This window comes from Equus caballus, chromosome 14 (assembly GCF_041296265.1).
Source record: "Equus caballus isolate H_3958 breed thoroughbred chromosome 14, TB-T2T, whole genome shotgun sequence".
NCBI classification, from domain to species: domain Eukaryota; kingdom Metazoa; phylum Chordata; class Mammalia; order Perissodactyla; family Equidae; genus Equus; species Equus caballus.
Genome location: NC_091697.1, coordinates 72,024,066 through 72,044,474, shown reverse-complemented (window position 1 = coordinate 72,044,474; position 20,409 = coordinate 72,024,066). Strand labels below are relative to the sequence as shown.

Sequence of the window (20,409 nt, the reverse complement as noted above, 5' to 3'; positions counted from 1 at the left end):
CCTTGTAATATTTAATCAATGACTTCCCATTAAGACCATGGGTTTACTTTTTCATCATATTCCATTCCATCCACTTGTCAAAATTAGTATTTATTATTTTAGCCCCTTACCCTGATGACTCTAAGTTGTTGTATTTTTTTTTTTTTTTTTTTTTGGACTTGATTTGTAGGTTTTGCAGAACTGAAATCTAACACTCAAAATGACCTCTGGCTATTTATTGACTCGTGGTCAGTTCAAGCATGTCATACAATTCTTGTGGTTTCTAGAAAGAAATTAAGTGGAGTGGAGGGGTGAAAATAGCCCTTGGCTGATCCTCAGGCAGCAGGGAAAGACTGGGATTGGCTGCAACATGATTTGCTGACAATACCACTGTTCATGGGAGCCATGGAGCTAATATTATCAAAGAACACAGAGGGATTAGAGGAATATCTATTCTCTGGTTATGCTGAGATATTTTCTCAGCATCTCTGGAGGACTGAGTTCATGTGTCATTTTCCTCACCACGGAGGCAGTCTGGCATCAGGAACGGCAGCTGTCAAGTTCTCACTTGTTTATCTGTGTGTGTGACATATTTGAAATTGGCCTTGCAGATTAATCAAGGCCTAATCTTCATGTCTGAACCAGGAACTCCAAAACATCAGGACATACCTTGAGGGTCAATTTTCACAGGGGCTTTGAAGTTTTGGGGGAGAAATGGTGAAAGAGACTTTGATGTTTACGTTTCTTAGAACACTGAGAATCAAGCAGCCTGAAGAAGAGAGAAGATGAATACCTACCCCAGACTTTGGAAGTGTAGGTGTCAGGATAGAGAAGTTTCCCAAGAAGTTGGTAGCTTGTCTTGAGGTAAAGGGAGTCATAAAAATGTATGCCTTTCTAGGGCTGGGGTGACATGAAAAAATCGGGGTCAAATAAAACAGTCTAACGACTTAACTCCTGATCTCAGGGGGAAACTACTGAACAAGTGGCTGCAGGATCCCCCCTTGATGCTTGTTTCTTTGTTTGTTGGTTTGTCCAGTGAGTGTTGATGGCATGCTTACCGGCTTCCAGTCCCGGGAGCATAGTCCAGGTTGATGAGTCTAGAAATAAGGTCTCCTCAGAATGAGTTACAACTGCTTTAGAGATTTACCCCTCTCTGCTAACACCTTTCTCTACATGGATGATGGAGACCGTGTGGCTAAGGTGACTCCCAGCTGGGAACAGGAGTCCAAGACAGCATGGCTGGTCATTGCCCTTCTCTCAACTCTGCTTCTACCCCTGAGGGCGAAGCAGGAAATCACCTGCCCACTTCAGGCCCGTTTTGACATCGAGCAGATGACACAGCCAGAAGCAGCAGCGACGGTATAGGTAGTTTTCTGGTTTTCGAGTGAAGAACAACAAAATATCCTGTTCGACTAAGTTGACGGAGGCTGGCCAGCTCTGGAATCGGTGAGCTATTACTTTTTCTCCTTTACAACAAGGAACTGAGTTATGGTGTTGTCTTGCACAAATCCCACATCTGCTGCCTGGTTAGGTATAGCCAACAGCCCTGTCTGTCATCCAGGCACAGCTCTTTTGGGACACCAGCAAGCCAGGCATAATCTTGGCTCCACTTCAGGTTTTGCGTCTGATCTGCAGTTCATTGCTTAGATCTCCCTTCAGTCAAGTTAGGATAATGACAGGCATTGTGTTTGCTTGAAGGTACCTGGCATCCTGTGGGAAGGAGGCTGAATCAGTTAGTTTCAAAATATGATGACGAGGTCCATGCAACAGAAGGACGAGCCCATCATTCAGCTGTCCAGATTCCTTTTAGGAGAAAGGGAAACCACAGCGACAGCCTTGCCAGTGGAGACCTGAAAGCAATAACATCTAAGAACTCAGGCAGATATTTTAAAGCCACAATTTAAAATTATAATCATAGTCAAAAACCAACAGTTTTGGCAGTAATGAGATGTTTTTCAGCATTCTTATTTTGCACGCGACCCTTAATGGGCCTGCTTCACCTTCTCCTTGGAATATAAACTGTCAGACTGTAAATGGGGTTTGACATAAAGTTCAGTTGGCTCCAGCTACTCTGGAAAAGGGAGATTTCTTTTGTTTGGTTGGTTTTGTTTTGAAGTTCTACACTCTCTCTGGGGCGTTTGGAAAGGGTACTTGAGTGGAATTCAGCATATTTATAAGACTTTTAAAAATCAAATATCATAGGATGAAAAGGAAGGCCACAAAAAGGAAATACTGTTTGCATAAAACTGCCATTCCCTGACTTTGCCAAATTCTGTTCCAGAGGTTAGTAACCTTCTGTTTCCAAACAGGAAAGAAACTGAATCACAGGGAGTCACCTACACACGGCTTTGCTGGAGAATTCTCCAGCAGACGGTTCAAAGAGCGTAACCACCCCTGCTCCGTAGTCTCTGAGACTGAATTCATTATGTCTAAAACAGGGAAAAAAATTCCTGTTGGGATTTTCAGATCTTAGTGCTTTCTTTAAATATGTGGTTTACCTGTTTAAGGACTTGGCAAAGAGGATAAGAATGGCTTTCTTAACAGTGCCATCTCAGGCTTTAATTATTCCTAGTTTTGATCTTCTAGCTGTAGATCTAGAATTAAACAGTCTTCCTTTAATGTGGGTAGCTGCTTTTAAAAAAAAGCCTTTTTCAACTTGCAGACTTTAAAATATTTTTTTTCTGTATGAACAGCCTGAATGGAGAGAGAAAAGAAGGTGCCAACTATAGCCTTTTTGTTTTACTGGGATGCTGATGGGCCATTGTTTGAAAATTCTGGAGTATCTTGTGCACAGAGACGAGAGAGCCATGAGGAGTGCTCAGAGTTGCGGGGGGCAGCCAGACCTAGGGGCACAGCAAAGGCACTCTCTCCACCCACGTCTTTCCCCAGTGCTTTCCTTGAAGATGGATTTTGTTCCAGGTGCCTTTGTGAGCCATGAGGATTGGGGGTCTGGGTACGGAGAAGGTGTTGTGTGGGGCTTGGGAACATTACTTCCATAAGTTTTACCCAAGTGGCTGAAAAAGACTGGTTTACCTTAGAGCATTCTCCGTGAATTTTGTTGCTGAAGCTTTTAAAAAGATGGCTATTGAGGGGAAGTTTTAAGAAAAACCGAAGCAGTCTCCTCTGTGTCTCCCACATTGAGGCAGACTTAGGGACACTGCAGAGTTGCCCTTTTCCTCCCATCTTGGGCCACAGTGTGGGGTAGAGCATTGTCATGGTGGTAGTGAGGGTGACATATTTGGGTATTTTGAATTTTTTTAATTAAGCATATATCTGTTTGTAAAACAGACATATGTATTTCTCTCTGTGTAATGGGGGAAGGGTGGAGATACAGCAATGTGAGTGAACAGAGAGTGCCGGAAAAAGAGGAACGGTCCCAAGAACAGGAAGAATGAGCTGCTCTGGGATCACAGTAAACAGGCAGAGGGAGAGTCCAACTGTGTGTTGCAAGATGATGGATTAACTCAACGTCCTGAGTGGAGAGCTGACTGGGCAGTCTCTCTTCACTCTCTCCCGGGAGATGAAACCTCTGAAGAGCTCCGCTCATTATGAGATGTCACTGAGGCATAAGGAAGCAGCAACAGAATAGTCAGCAGTAACACGGTGTTCGCTATGTTCCAGACACTGTTCTGAATGCTTTACATGTGGAAACCCATTTAATCCTCACAACAACCCTCTAAAGGAGGAGCTGTCACTACCCCCATTTTACAGTTGCAGAAACTGAGAAAGAGAGAGACAAGTAACTTGGCTAAAGTCACATAGCTAGTAAGTGGCAGAGCAGCATTTAAACGAAGGTAGTCTGAGACCAGAGTCCATGCTGTTAATGACTAAAATTTTAATAGTTAAAAAAATTAAGTAAACAGTAAGTCAAAGTAGGAAATACCATGAACAAGACTTGAAGGACATCAGATGGGGGGCGGGAAGTTCCACGGAAGGAACTGGAGGTAGTCAAGGGAAGGAGAGAAGGAGGACTTTTCTGTGTATCCTGTTGGAGACACAAGCCCCCTGAGTCATCAAGCCCCAGCCACATTCCCGCTGGATCGAGACTTTCTCTAGGGGCAAGAGATTTCTAGCGGGAATCAAGTGGTCCCTGCTCTGTTGACTCCAACTTGTTCCCAGGCTGACTACATGTGGGTGACAGGGAAACACGTCCTCTGCTGGTGTTGGATTTGCGTCTCTCAGGGCCATGCTGCCCATGGTGCAAATCGGAGACTGGTCCCAAGAGAGGATGAGCTGCCTGCTTGTGGTTGCTGTTGATGGTTAAGAGAATTGCCTACCAGCCATCAGTGGGTCCCAGAGAGAAGCTCAGTGGACCCCACAGGAACAAATACTCACCTGCAGACATTGTCTCCAGCATGACTCTAGGAAGGGGTATTTCTAGGCTTTTACCTTCTCCTCCTCATAAAGGAGGAATCGTGGGCTTGGAGAGATTCAATCTGCCGGCAGCTATGCAGCTGGCAGACAGCAGAGCCAGAATGAATGAACCATGCTTGCACCCTCAGTCCCACTGGTTGAGCTGCAGGTGCCACACTAAGACCCTGGCTATTCCTCTTTGTATGCAATTATACAACCTTTTCTTTTATAATTAAGCTTTGGTGCATTCGAATGCCCAAACCTCAACTAAAAGTTATTTTATGTTTCACGTGGAACACTAATGAACGTAGGTGTGATTGAAATTATCAGGGCTTTGAGGAGAGTGGCAAAAATGACTCATTTCTCACCTCTATCTACAAATGGCAGAGGTGGTGCATTGGAACTGAGTCATGAAATCACAGGTGCAAAACTCAGAGCTCTTGGCTCATAGCCAGTGAACTGTTTCATGCCCACCCCAAACCAGAAAGTTCTGCAGCCCCCACTCATTCTCCCAGATGAGACATGTAGGTCACATCAAATTTAGCTTCTCTGATACCTTGTCCATCCTCAGGGGAAACTTTTTGGGGACAAACAAAGAAGGGGTTTTTGGATCTTTGGGACACATAAAAACAGGAGCTATGTCTTGCTAAACACTTTGTACATGCCAAGTACCCAGCATGAATTATCTCATTGAATTAGTGCATCAACCTCATGAAGTGGGGTCTGTTTCTAAACCCATTTTAGAGATGAGGAAACTCAGGCTTAAGTATATAAAGTCACTTGTCTAAGTTGTATGACTCAGAACCTGAGAGGGTAACCATTAGGAAGGCTCTTTCTTCCACTTTGATTACATTAGATTACATACATCTGTTGCAATGGATTAGTGTGGAATTAGACCCACTGTCTGTGGTCTAAAGGGAAACCAGATTCTGACCTGTCTCTCAGGTGTCTGATCCTTGGCCTCTGAGGCCGTGGGAGTCCTGGAGAGGGAGCTCACTCAGCAACGGGAGGAAGGAAGCACCTCATCATTTCCCCCACAATGAGACTCCCACTTCCTCACTTCCAAAGGGATTTGGAAGAACTGGGTTCAGACTGGGATTAAAGGTCAGAGGGATGGAAAGAAACCTCACAGCCTCAGGGCTGATCAGGGAGCCCCCACTATAAGAGAAATATATCTTTACATGTCAAATCTGAGTGACTGGCTGGAATCTTTAAGGTCTTTCTGCATCAGGAAAAGGAGTTTATGAATTAGAACTAGAACTAGACAGGTGCGATTATTATCCCCGGTGGAGTTTCCCCCAAAGGGCAAAATTGTAATGCCAAGCATGGGATTCAGTCAAAGGCCTCTTGCTCCACAACTTCCCTCAAGTTTGGAGCTAAAATGAAGACAAGCAGCCTCTAAGTTTTCTATCCAAATGGTGGTACAGGTTTTGCAAGTGAGACAATCTTTGGAGATAGGTCATTTTAGACAGTAACACGATCTCTTCATTTTACATGAGAGGAAAGTGACAGCCAAACTTTCCCAAGGTCCTGCCTTGATTGACACTGCTGGGCCTGGAATCCACATTTCTTGACCCCTTGTTCCAATCCCAAGAGTCACTTATGGCCAACGGCTCACTCATGCCTCTGAGTGCTTGAGGCCCTGGTCCAGTTAGGGGCAGCTGAGAAATCCCTCCTTGGGATCCCTCTTCTCACAGGAGAATGCGATGTCCAGGCTGTTATAACATGGTCTTAATGAAGGAGGTTTAGATCTCATGGGTGGGCATTTAAACATCCACTTCCCTGCTTCTCTGAGCACAAAATAGAAACTTCGCTTGTTGCAAATCTTTCCAAAATATTTGCAGCCACATCCATGACTTAGTAAATAGAGTTTAATGAGTATAACAAACATTTTCGCATGATTCAAGATGTACAATATCTCAAGGTCATCATTCTAGAGAGCTCTATACATAGCTTCTAAGACTTAACCTTGTTTGATTTTTTTAAACTGATTTTTTGGGGTCATTTGACCTTTTATGTTTATGAAAGTAGAAAGTAAAATGTCTGATTAAGAAGTTTGGTTAGTTGAATTCTGGCTAGTTGAGTTCTTTTCCTAGTTTAGGTCCTGCTCCACCTTTGTCCTCCCAGCTTCCTCAAACAAGTTGTGAAGAATGTGTAATGGCATAGATACTTCTTGATATTTATAAAAATACCGTGCATTTTCCCTTGCCTAGAGCATGTTTATTGTAAATCAAACCGAAAAAAGATAGAACACCTAATTGATTGACACCCAGCCTAGAATCTGAATCTACTTAACCCTCCTGTAGCCTCTGATCTTTTGTCCAGTTCTAAGAGGCTAAAGGAATAAGGCAGAACAGGCTTTCAACCTCTTCTCAGGCCGTGTCTGCTGTGGCGCTGGTGTTCCTGGCCCTGTCCAAAGGGAGACCTGAGAGCTGCCTGGCATGACTTCAGTTTTTTGAATCTCCAAATGGACAGCCTTTCTGGCAGAAGAGATCAGATGCCTGTCTTTCTCCCTCTGAGGCAATCTGGTTACTCAATCTGTACAAATGGCACTGCCTGTGGCTGCCTGCATCATCCTCTCTGGGTCTGGTGATTGCCTCATAAATCAGGGCTTTTGTCCTTCTTCCTTTAATCAAATAGAATAGCAACAATTAAATGTGTTCTTAATATAATCACCCTTTTCTTGTTGGGCCTTGGGAAAGAAGTCTTCCTAAGATGTCTGCTGGTTTTTTCCAGGCTTGTTTTCAGGGAAGGAATAGAGACTTCTTGAAGCAAGCCTAAGTAAAGAGGGATTAATGTCAAGGTCAGTGTGGAGCAGTGAGGAAGGCAGAGACCCTGGACAGAAACCAACCTTGAGCTGGGGCACCTGGAAATGGAACAGCACAATTCAAGGAGGCTCTGGCAGGGTCCTCACTCAAGTACTCAACCATCAGATGAAGTATCTACCTGCCGTGGGATAGCCTCTCTCTCCCACTCCCAGCCATTGGCGCTCCTTGTGCTTGCCTGCGGCTCCAGCTTGGCCTTAATCTTGGCTTCTTTAGTTCTAAGTTTACTTCATAACTCTTTAGAAGTCATTTCTCCTGCCAGTAGGAAATTCTCCTCTGATTGGTGGTCCATATGAGAAGGAGAATTGAATAGATTCAGTTCTTCCTCCTTTTTTTTTGAAAATATGTGGGTCATAGGTCATCGGAAAGGTATCAGTTGGTTCTTTTTGTAGGTTGGTCTCCTATCCCTGGTCCAATAAGCTGTGCAGGAGGAGTATGGGTGGAAAGCAATGGTTCAAAAGTAGACCACCTAAGGCTTTACATGGGTCAGTTGCCCACCAATATAGCCAGCATATATGGGCATTTGAGGGTCTTTTTAGAAGATCCATAAGCTATCCATAAATTATCACTTCCATGAAAGACCCAGTTCCATGGGAGACTGGAAAAAGCTGGGAGAAGGTGAGAAATGTATCTTTGGCACTAATAATCCAACACATTTTTCAGCTCGAGGATGAAGCCATGGACATCTGGCTATTTCAGAGTGGAATGAAAGAGACACACCTACAGCCTCTAGGCCTGCCTTGTGCTTCACGCTTCGAGCCCTACTCTGGAGTCAAAATATTGTCTTCACCGGTAGCACATACACTTGCACACAACCAGAGGCAGGGGCAGGAATCCTGAGGAGGCTGGGGAAGATGTGAAACTGCCCTGCAGGCTTGATGGGAAGTCTTCTGACGCCCGTCTCTTGTCGGCCTGAACTGAGAAGCCGGCCACAGCTCCTGCCCTTTCAGACAGAAATGCCTACAGAGCTGCTATTGTTTCCCTCAGGTAACAAATGCCACAGGCCTGGGCCAGCCAAGCCATTCTGGAGCCCAGCTGCTTCCGCGCCATCAAATGAGAAGGGTGCTTTGTTTTAATTGTCACATTTGTTGTTTGGAAGGATGCCCTTTGACCACGGAGTTTTCTGGGTGACCTTTTCATAAGAATTGCATGCAAATGTCCCAGCGAAAAGGTTGTGATTGGTCTGGAAAGGTTATCTCCATTCGTCTAGACTGTTGTCTTCACAAACGGAGAAAGTTCAGGCAAGGATCCCAAGGCTAGGGTGCAGCAAAGGAGAAAGGTCATCTGGTCTACCCCTCTCTGTCCACTGGGCCCACATGCAGGTGGCTGCTTCCATTTGCTCCTTGCCTTTCATGTCTTATCTCAGCCTAGAGTAACCCTGCTGGCTGAGGCGCCATGCCCCCGGAGCTTCCCCCAGATCGCCTGTTTCCTCAGAACAGGTTCTCTTTGAGCAGACGTAACACATCCTCCAATTGCCCTGAGATAAGCCGTGCAGAGGAATCACCCCTCCGAACAACTGAGGCTCTGTTAACAGGTCCTTAAAGGGTTTGCTGAGGGGACAACCTATTAATGGTTCATCCTCCAAACAACTCTATTTAAATAACTGCTCTTTCTGAACCAAAAAAAAATGAATCTCTCTGGAAACTCAGCTGAGATTAATGTGTTCCTTATTACCACAGAGCAGTCTGATAACCCCTTATCCCCAATCTCAGGCTGGCAACACGAGAGAGATGGATTTTAAATGAGGCATACTCAGATTTAAGCTGCTGAAGAAAAAGGCCTAGGCTATGATTTATATGTGTAGGGAGGTGGATTTCTTGCCCCCCTGCCTGGTCACTCCCAGGGAAATCAGACTATTTATTTTCCTTCTGGGTGGAGGCCTTGAGGCGGCATAATTAACCTTTGAGGTCGCATGGGGTGAGGGTGGGAGAGAGGGAAGGCAGGGAGCATGAGGCCAGTGGACTGGGCTGTGTGTGAGCGGGAGCAGACAGGGTTCAAGAGGCGTGAGGGGATTGCCGTGGAGAGTGTGAAGCTCTAATGAATCATGTCAGCTGTTGACTCGGGCTTCACAACAAACAGCTGCATGTGAGAGCTGCGGCGCAGTCCCTGGGGAAGCAGGTGCTGGTGACGTGGGGGGGAATGGCCTGCCCCAACCTGCCTCCATTAGCTGTAATTATGCTTATGATTCTGCTGGGAGGCAGCAAGGAGCCGTCACGGCCTGCCACGGGCCTACCAGAGACCCGAGTTTTTAGCCGGTGGTCAGTCAGCTGTAAAAATGGGCCACAGTTGGCAACAACAGAAGGAGTCTGAGGCCTGAAGCAATTTTTCTTTGAAATCAGCTTCTAAATTGCAGGGAGTCCAAATAAATTGACACATTTACTAGCTTGAGCTCCTTTCCCATTCCTGCTTCATTGCCTCAGCCGGGCCTCTCCTGGCTGGAGCAGTTCTGGGTGGGGGGGATGGAGGGTGGGCTCCACCCCAGCACGGGGCAGGACAGGCCTCCGATCTGTTTGGAGGGCTGTCAGGGGCTGGGCGCTTAGGTGATGATTGCTGTGTTCAAGCACATTTTCATTGCTGATATTAATGAGTGCATTTCAATTTACAAACTGAACACGTCTTTCACAAAAGAAACTCACAATCTACAAGGGAAAACCCCTGTAAAATAAAAAGCAAAGAGATAGCAAATGGTCATTCCAAGATAAATACGTGCTGTACCACAGTGTGGGCTCTCTCCCCAGTCCTTCCTCCTGGGTAAACAAAGGTACTTTCTTAGGCAGCAGAATTCTCTCACAATTCAGCTAGTTTAAATTCTGGGGTATTTCCTTCCCTAATCAAAACTAAAAGTAAATGACAGAAGAAGGCCCTCGTGAGCTTAACATTTGATTGGTCGCTGAGCATTTACAGAACATCTTTGTCAGTAGGATTTTGAACTGCAGGCCTGACTGGACAGCCTTGGAGCGGTTAGGGAGGAATCATCCTTGACAGCAGACATGTCCATGCTGGTGCAGAGCTGAGGGATGGAGCTGCAGGCGCTGGCATAAATTCAGAACCCAGTTTGACCACATATGGGCTAGGCATGGAATTTCATCTTTCTAAGCCTCGGTTCCTCATCCAGCAATGGGGATGATCAGAACTAGTCGATGGTTAGCCTGGGATTAAGCGAGGAACGTAACAGCACTGACACACTGTACATGCCTAGTGAGTGTCGGTTATTTTCACCATCCTTGAAGATCAACATGGTCACATTTTCCACCCACAGTGCTAGGAGAGCTCAGGCAGTGGGGGACCACATCTTGGTCTCATCCTCAATGTGAGCCCCAACTTCTGTCCTCCCATTCTCTACACAAAGTTAAAAAGTCAGCGGGGTTGAGGCCTTCACCTGCCCCCGATGGGCTTTTGAACTCTGTCTTCTGTTCCTTTGTTGTTGTCTTTCTCCTTTTCCATCTCCTCTCCATCTATCTTCGTGCACCGGCTGAAGTCTCACCACCTCTGGGAAGCCTTCCTGAAGTCACTTGTAAGATTTCCTAGAGTTTTCCTTAGCACTCGCTGCCTCTTACCAACTATAGCACTGTGATATTAGCTTTAGATGAATCCGTGTCACCTCTTAAGCCAGATGGCTACCATTTGGAGGGCATGAGTGGCTTTTCCTATTTCTTTGCATTTTCCTCAGTATCCAGCCAGTGTCTGGCTCAAAATAGGTACTCAGCAAATGCTTGTTAATTCATAGCCTGTGTAATAAAACAAAGTGGGCTGAAGACTTGTGCAAAGATCCGAGTTTGTCTGATTGTCTCTGAATTGATTCATTCAACCAAAATTCACTGAGCACCTTCTAGGCCCAGGGATACGGCTGTGAGCAAAACACATAAGCATGGGCCTTGATGAGGATGATTGGGATTGGTATTTCTTCCACAGGTGGGGGTGAGGGACATGGAGGTGAAAGGTCACAGCTCTCTTAACAAGTATTATGGTGGTTTGTACTGTAGCAACTTAGCTAAACTGGAGTTACAGTCACGAGTTTCCTGTCCCGCATGTTTCTGGGTTAGCAATGACTACATGAGACATTTTGAATGAAATTTGGTAGCTGGAGGTAAAGCAGGAGCCATTCTTCTTAAGCTCTGAATGTGGATGCAGGGTGCCAAGCACGACAGCAGCTGACACACATCGATGCCGATCTGCGGGCTCACCCAGGTGGTTCGGGGCAGCACCTGGCTCTGCAGCCCTGCCAGGTCCTACCAGATCTCCTCCAGCTTCTTCACGTTCTGGGCCAAGTGCACATGTAGCTCTTAGCATAGAGCACCCGCTCCTCCTGCAGGTCACCACGGCATGGAGGTGGGGAGGTGCAGAAGCGGGTTGCAGTTTTCCCCCCAGGTTCCAGTTGTCATGTGAGTCTCAGTTCATCTTGGCAGGTTCCAGTTTGTCCTTGCTGTCACCCACATCTGCTTCCTTCTCGACTGATGGTGTGGCTGAATAACTGCAGGCTCCACACTAGGTGTGGAGGCAGCGGCTGCTTCACGAGGTAGCCTGGAGCCTCCGTTGCAGGTCTAACTCCTGCAAACTCTAACAAATCCTATTCTAGATCATCCACAGCGGCTCTGCTTCTCTGATCAGCAGCTCTGCTTCTCTGATCAAATCCTGCCTGATCCAATGAGTATAGCAGATAACATTTGGGAGGGCCTTATTATGTGCAGGTATAGTGGTCACACCTTGTCTAAGAGATCACATGCAAACGATGCAGTGGAGACCCTAAACACCCCCATTTCAGAGGGGAGGGACTGAGGCACGCGGCACCCCCTCTCTCTCCTGGGCTGTTCAGGTCGGTTTGGGGTTGCTGTAGAAGTGGCTGGACTTGTGCCCATGACCACAACTGGAGGAACAACCTGTTCATCACAAAATTGGCATGATGAAGATGAAAACGCTGCTTCAGTTGCCATGGCTGGAAGTGAGCGATGCAGCTGCTTCCTGTCAGTCCAGCAGATGTTTATTGCCTGGCTTCTGTGAACTGACTATGCGAAGACATGCCAGGAACCCCATTTCCCAGATTTGGGGGAGACATTTGCCTTCCAAGGGGCAGCAGCTGTACCCAGTTTTTGAATAATGTGGCCCAGGGGCCAGCTGGGGCTGCAAACGTTTCTGCAGGAGTGGCCCCTGGATTCGCCACGCAGGGGCAAACGCACAGCCATCACTGAGCAGCAAGGCTGCGTGGATCTGAAGTGGGACGAGATGAGGAAAAACATCCAAAATTGAAGTAAAATATGCGGCATTGTACACATTCATGTGAGGAAAACATCGGGACGTGGAGAAGGAGCAGGAAGGAAAACAGCGAACCTCCCGAGGTGCACTTTCATAGAGTGATAAAATGAAACCTCAACGTCTGTCACCATTCAAAGTGCCGTCATTTTATCATCCTCCCCATGCAATGCTGTGCTATTTTGGGTTTTGTTATTTTTTCTTTCCCTCTCTCACCTCGGTATGCCCGAGATGTCTGACAAACGAACGTGTAAGAAAATGCTTTATTTTCCCCAGCACGGAGGGAGAATTTATTATGGGAAGCGCATCTCTGTACCGGCTGCCTCCTCCGTGTCGTCATGCTCTTTCCTGCAAAAGATTTCAGCTGAGAGCAGAAGCCCAATTAATTTGCCTGATATGGTCTTGTGCCCAGGAATTGAAACCCCGTTGCTCTTCACTAGTATGATGCCTTTCCTTAGCCACGGATCCAAGGAGAACAGAAAAGACTGCCAGCAAGGACTGTCTTTTGCAAAGAAAACATCCCTCTCTCCTCCCTCAAACAGTGTGCCAAAGATTTCTCTGTTCTGCTTTGTCTAATTTCCTTTGTTAAAAAACAAAAACAAGACAAAACCAAAAAAAGAAAAACAACAACAACTTGGAACTCTTTGGAGGATGAGGAAGGAAAAGCCAGAGGAAGTGGAAGCGTTTGATGTTATTACCATCTGTTCACCCAAGTTAGATGTTTAATCAAATGAGCAATCGAGAGCCTGTAGAAACCAAGAGACTGATGATCACCCCCATCCGTCCCACTCTTTTCCTCATGCCCTTTCTGGCCAGGCCTCCTCAGTTTCAGGAAGGCTGAAACCATCATCACTTCTGTACATCTTCCCACTCTGGGCGAGGCCTGAGCTGCAGGCTGGGCCCAGGCAGGCCCTGGTGATGCATCACCCTCGACCTGCGTTGTCCGGGCTAGCCAGGTGCCAGCTCTTCTCGGCATAAGTCGCTCTACCTGTAACTGGGGCTGGGACAGCTCTGAACAGAGCACCAGAGGCCACATGGTTTTAAGAATGGTATTTTCAGCAATGGGACAAGCCATTAAACTTAAGGAAAGAAGCTGCGAGCTGTCTCCAGCAGGGCCTGTGTTCACTGAGACCCAGGGCACAGGACGTGGCCCCAGACTAGTCACCAGCGAGCTGGAGCAGCCATCCGTGAGATCAAGTCATTTCTCTTTGGAACTTCATGACACTCCACCTCAGAAAGGGAACTGGGCCAGTTTGGGGCATGGGCTTGGGCCTCTTCAAACTGCGATAATAAAAAGTTCTGTTTCCCTAGGAGAGTTTTGCAGCAACAGCAGAAGTGGGACTGCCTGGGTTTAATACTCCATTACCAGGTGCCTCCAGGCCCCCTCATTTTTCCTAGCACCCCCAGGCAGATGCTCCTACATCCTGCCATTTATATGCTTCTCTGTGAGGGAATCTGACCTAAATGAGCCCTATAATACTTGGAAGATTTATTTTACAATATAAAATGCATGACCTCCTCTCTCCAAACCATGTTCAGTCCTATCTCATATGATTCTCCTTTAACTCTTTAGCTGCACCTTTTACTGTTCCTCTGCAAGCCGTGTGTTTCTCTGTCACTTCTAAGACCACATCATTTCTACCTGGAAAGCCCCTCTGCCAGCTCCAGTTTTCCAAACTCATCCATTCTTAATGTTGGGTGCAAACCCTATATCCTCCAAGAAGCCTTGGCTGAGACCCCAGTGCTCCTGTCCCCACCCAGAGCTGATGTCCTTTTCCTCTAGATTCCCATGGCTATGGTATCCTATGTTAGGGATCCCACTCATTTCTGCATCCTCTAATGGTCATCTAGCTTCCTAGTATAGTGGTTAAGTGTGTGGATTCTGGAGGTAGGTTTTCTAGGCACAAATCCTGGCTTAGGCATTTATTGTGTGACCTTGGGCAAATCACTTAGCCTCTCTGTGCATCACTTTCATCTGTAAGGTGGGGATAGTAATCAACTATTACATAAGACTGTTGTGCAAATGAAGTTAGCAAATCCATGTTGAGCATGTAGGACAATGACTGGTAGTGCTGAGCAATGTGAGTTGTGTGTCTTCTTCTTCTTATTACATCATCTCCTTTAAACTTCCTGATGTCAGGGGCGCATCCTGTCTATCTTTCTACTCCACCAGATAGCATTTTGCATATTGCTACAGTTTGTTTACTTTGCATATTGCTACATATTTATTTTGCACATTGATACACTTACAAATAAGTAGATGGCTAAAGAATAAATAAAACTGTTATTCTTTAGAAGTTGATCCAATTTGCCTCCATTACTTTTGAGTTATAGGGGATTTGATACAACTGATTTAGACTTAGATAACACTATTAACACATTTTTTAAAATATAATACATCAGATGATCATCCTTTCTGTCTCAGCCTGTCATCCTGTGCTATCATTGCTCAGAGGCAGTATTGAGACCCTCTGTGTGGTGTGGTGGGGGGGATATAAAGCTAGTCTTGACCCTCTGAGTCCATAGCCCAAACCAAGCCATCCAGCAGTCAACCAGTAATAAATAAATCACCACTGGGCCTAGGCCTGCCTAGTAGTGCCTGGCATCTGGCGATACTGCTTGGCTCACTGTGTAGAGGTTGGCCCAATAAGGCCGGAGGTGGGATGTAGACATAGAAGTTGGAGATTCAGTCACACCTGAGATCTAGGAAGGGCTTTGGGAAAGCCATGGAATTTTTGTCATAAACACAGTGTGATCCCTCAAATTTTGGGAAGTGGCCCCGCCCAACTACTAGTCCTGAGGATCATTTCATAAAAGGACCTGGTTGTTTTTCCTAAGCCTGGGCCCTGCTGGTTCCTGTCCCACCTGTCTTCAGGATTCTAGAACAGGTGAGAGAAAATGTGGTGATGGGAAAGAGCAGAAAAGGAGGGAGAGAGAAGGTGAGAAAGGGCTGGAAAGGAATAGCCACAATGAGAATTATCAGGGAGAAAAAGGAGAGATTTCAATTTTGACATCTTTTTCCACTTATGTTACCATGAATGAAACAGCAGTAGAACTCATGTGAAATATCAATCAACTGAAGGAGAGTGAGGAATGTGTGCGCCAAGAGAAGACAAGCTGTGCAGGTGCTGGCCCGGACAGGCCGGTCTATGGGGGCAGAGGAGGTGTGCCAGGCAGGTGGACGTGGGCGATGGAGGTGTCATGGCAGCTGAGTTATACCAAAGCACCCATAGTTCTTCTTTTCTTTCTTGATGAAAAATTTGCAATTTTTACACTATGGCAGAGCAAATGGAACTGTGACTTATGATTCACAATTTATGTCGTTTGACGCTTCTATCATGTTTCTCGCCAGCACAGAGCTTTATTGCACTCAGCTTCATGGAGAGAAGCTGTGGAGGCGAGGCGAGGCGCTGTGCCCACTCCATCCTTGAAATCATGTTTATGGCAGATGTTTGTTTATTTATTTAAATTCATTCACTTGCCCGAAAAGTATTCTTTGAGCAGGGTGGGAGTCTAGAGTTGCTTACAGAACTATGCAGGAAAGACCAGGTGGACTTAGGGAGTTGACTGGGAAATGAGGAAGGAGAGGAAGTTTTGCATAAATGATAAGAATCAAAATCCTGCCCAGCAATACTTTAAACGTGATTGTAATGCAGCGTAAATTTCTGTATTTTGTGATGTATTCGACTTCGGTTAACAAGCACCAGAAACAGGGATGTGTGCTCCCCGCTGGAGGACTGGCTCCAGGAGGGGATCCAAATAGAACCCACAGTGGCAATGAGCCAGCCCGGGGGCTTCATTTAGTCTGCTTTCAAATCTGTGAATACAGCAGATTTCTGTTGAAAGCAGAGATGATTACATTGGTTTAAATAATTTAAGGACCACATAAAATCTTCGCAGAGCAGGCTGAGGTATTAAGCAGAAATGTCTCGAGAGCTGGCAATTAATTGTGGCCCAGATTGAAGTGGGACTGGGGCTCAAGGAAGGCGCAGTACCTGGCGTGTCCTGCCCGCGTGCATGATGGAGGAGGCGCCTTTTGAGGTTTCTGTGGATGACGAGGCCACTGCAACTTGACTTCCCTCCCTGTGCAGGACAGTGGGAAGGGAATCGTGTCAGGAGCAGAGCTGTGTGGCAGCCTGAATAGTCCATGCAGAAATAACCTCCCTGGCCAGGCCCTTTGCTCCCAGGCGAGAAAGTCAAGGTAGGGTTGCGTTGAGCTTGTACTGGGAGCTGCTCTCTCACAGGTTGGAGGCTCCAGGTTATGGGGAAGGGCTGTCAAGTCCCACATCATGGCCTGAGGTCATCCCAAGTAATATTCCCTCAGATGGCCTGAAACTTCCTCACCCATGATGCAGGGTCCTCTTCCATGCCTGAGGTACTGTCACAAAGGACACTCTCTCTGCTTAGCCAAGGGCACACCCCACTTCTTCAGGGCTGGGGACACCATGGTCACAGTACAACATAGAGAAGACCCTGGAACCCCAATAATCACCTTACCCCTTAGCCCAGCATCACTCACATACCCTCAGGAGGTGTCAGACAACGCCATTTAAAGAGTAGTTAACCTTTTTCTTACTTATTGGATGACAGAATCTGACACTATCTATCTGCATTTTAAAGGAATTCACCCTTGGACTAGCAGCCCCACTTCCAGGCATCTATATACAGAAAAATCTGTGCACATATTCAATGCATGCAGAAGGCTATTCCCTGTGATATTATCATAGCCAAAGATTAGAATCAACCCAAATATTTACTAATAGGAACTGGTTAAACAAATTTTATTAGCAGGAACTGGTTAAACAAATCATGGTAAGTCTACCCAATGGAATACTATGCTGCTATAAAAAATAATGAGATAGATCTATATGAGTTGATGTAGAAAGATCTCTAGGACATATTGTAAAGTCAAACTAGCAAGATGCAGAGCAGTGTATATTGTATACAACTTTCTGTAACAGTATTTCTCAACCTTTTTTTCATTATCACCCCCCTAAGAAACCTTTTTAAGACTTTTTTTTCCTAATTGCCACCCCCCGTGAAATTTTAATACCATATATATCTGTTTACATGCTGTATGTATAATGTATATCTGTGATTCAGACATAAAAAGACAAGAATTTTTCACTTCCAAAAACCAATTTTCACCCCCTTGGGGGTGATATGCCTGTTGATAATCCCTGTTCAATAAGAAAGTGAGAAAATAAGTATATTATATAACAAAATGGAAGGATACATAAGAAACTAATGAAAAAGTTACCTATAAGGAAGGGAGAGAATGGGGAGATGAGGGCAAAGGTGTGAACAAGATTTCTTCATGTATTCATTTTTATATTTGTTTTTGAACTGTTCAAATGTATTGCCTATCTGAAAACTTACATTAAGTTAAAAGACATATAAATTCATTTTTTCTAAAGTAAAACAAACAAAAAATAAAGGACATCTGAGGAACTGCCAAATAAAACAAAAAAGCCAGCAAAACCTGAAGATCTGTTAACACTCTTTTCTGAACCACGCAGGGCCCTGCCCAGGCTGGAGGCTGCATCCGGCCGTACCCCCGGGGGACCTCCGCTCCTCAAGTCTTTTGTCCTCCTGGGTTTATTGTGCAGCACAAAAGGAAACTGAGACTACCTTCTGCGCTCTTACAAGGGCTGTTTGAGCTTGGGTTAGTTTTGAAGATCGTAGCTTCTACTTTAAAAGCATCAGGGTGTTTCAAAGGCGGAGGCCGAGGCTGCACAGGGCTGTGAGGAAGCAGAATGTGAAATGTAGGAGGAAATGACTCCCGCCCGCTCCCTCCCAGGGCGCACACAGGCTCTCATCAGGAAGAGGCTAGGACGGGGCAACACAGCCCTGGGAGCGAGAGGTAAAAGGGCAGAGAGCCTGGGCCCACTCAGGTCCCCGGTCAACAGGAGCTAGGAGGGTCAGCTTCCTCCAACAGAGCGTGTTTCCTCCTTCCGGAGAAAGCACTCACTCCGGAGGAGGAAAGGCCAGCTTAAGGTTGATTAGTAGACCAGAAATTCCATCGTGGGATTAACAAAACAAAACACTGGACTCACACTTCAATGTAGCAACAGCTTTAATTTGATTGTGTAATGAGGCGAGATGATAAATAAGATTTGCATGATTGCGCCCTTTCCTTTGCTTCAATATCAAACATCTCAGTGCACAGTTGGAATAAATGGCTGCCTTTGAATGAGTTTTGTTTTTTAAACTGCTTCAGTAAGTTACCTAGAGAGGAGTGAGTCAGCACTTTGAGGTCAAGTCCTAGCAGTGCCCCTAGGCCTCCGTTTCCCCATCTGTAGAATGGGCGTCATGATACCCACCGTATCTACGTGATAATGCTGTTGCAAAGAGTGAATGATTTGACAGAAGAAATGTTTCATGAGGATAAGATATCTTCATTGTTGACACTGTTACTTCTAGAAGAGGGGTGGAGTCTTGCTGTTTAGAACTCAGTAGAGGATGCTTAGACTCGTTGAACTGAATTGAAATGTCTCTGCTCCACTGAAGGAGATTCTAGAACAAACATCTCCCTTCTGTAATGTGGATTCGTTTCTCAACACGTTCAGAATCCTGGAATCCACTTACGAGTGGATGGTTTAGATTTCCTGAGTGTCATGTACAAAACGGCAGCTTTGATGCCGGATTTTATACCCTCATGCCACTCTCTCCCTGTGGGGCCTCAGGTTTGTCACTTAACTTTTCTGTTTTCTCTCCCCTTCGTGTCTCTAGGTGGTGTTCTTTGAACAACACACTGGGAAATGCAACATGTCTCAGGAAGCAGAGCCTCTTCTCCGTGCTGGGCCACACCAGTGCTCAGCTCTGGACTGTGCACACTAGGATGCTCCAACTGCCTTGCCCCTCAGCATCATTTGTATCATAGAGAATTACCTGCACACCTGTCCACCTTATTAGTGTGGGTTCCTGGCCGAAGAATCTGAACTTACTGTTTTAAATTAAAGAAAAAAAATTATAAATGCTTATTATAGAAAAAGTTATAAAATAAACATAAAATGTGTAAAGAAGAAGGAAATAGGCATTACTCATAGTCCCACTACTTAGAGTTATAGAATGCTAACATATAGATGTATAGACATCTATATATTTCTTTGCATATATATGTATGTATCTGTATGTGTATATACATAGAGAGAGAGAGAGAAATATAGATGTATGCATGTGCATGTATATATTTATTTATATGTGTATGTGTTTAGATTTATATAGTTTTGTTCATTTTACTTTTATACACAAATGGGATCACAATGCACATATTGTTGTGAGATCTACTCTATACCTTTTAAAAGTTTGATAATATATTGCAAACAACCTTCTGTATTATATCCCTATTTCTGTTTTTTTCTTTTTTTCATTTTTTTGGTGAGGAAGATTGGCCCTGAGCTAATATCTGTTGTCAATCTCCCCTTTTTGCTTGAGGAAGATTGTCTCTGAGCTAACACCTGTGCCAATCTTCCTCTATTTTTGTATGTGGGATGCTGCCACAGCACAGCTTGATGAGTGGTGTGTAGGTCCGTGCCCTGGATCCCAACACATGAACCTTGGGCCACCGAAACAGAGCACGTGAACTTAACCACTATGCCACTGGGCTGGCCCCAACACACCTATTTCTCATACATTGTTCTTGACTTTCAAATTTTAAAAGTTATGTTAATTTTTGATGATGATAAACTCGACATAATCCTTGTGCAAACTCTTATTCTTTCTTTAGGACAAGTTTTAAAAGGTGGACTGACGCTGAGTTGAAAGTTTGCAGGTGAAACCAAATATGAGAGGCTGTACCAGTCTATAAGCTTAGTGGCAGTGGATGACAGTGCCCCTTTGCCAATTACATTGCCCTTTATCTTTTTATTTAATCCTGCCAAATTGTATTTTTTAACTTTCTATTTTTCCTGTGAAGTTGTACATTTTCTTATCTTTTTCTTCTTTTGCAACATGCTTAATACTGTCCTTTGCCCATTTTTTCAAAGAAGGTCTTTGTTATTTT

The 20,409-nt window shown here is 45.3% G+C and overlaps 1 long non-coding RNA gene across 1 annotated transcript; it reads left to right on the top strand.

Annotated features, from left to right (window-relative positions):
* Nucleotides 1-1,299: 1,299 nt before the first annotated feature.
* LOC138917319 (uncharacterized) lies at nt 1,300-20,106 on the top strand. The gene is made up of 3 exons (XR_011425141.1): nt 1,300-1,425; nt 7,821-8,144; nt 19,137-20,106. It is a non-coding gene; the product is annotated as an uncharacterized lncRNA (long non-coding RNA).
* The last annotated feature ends 303 nt before the right edge of the window (nt 20,107-20,409 follow it).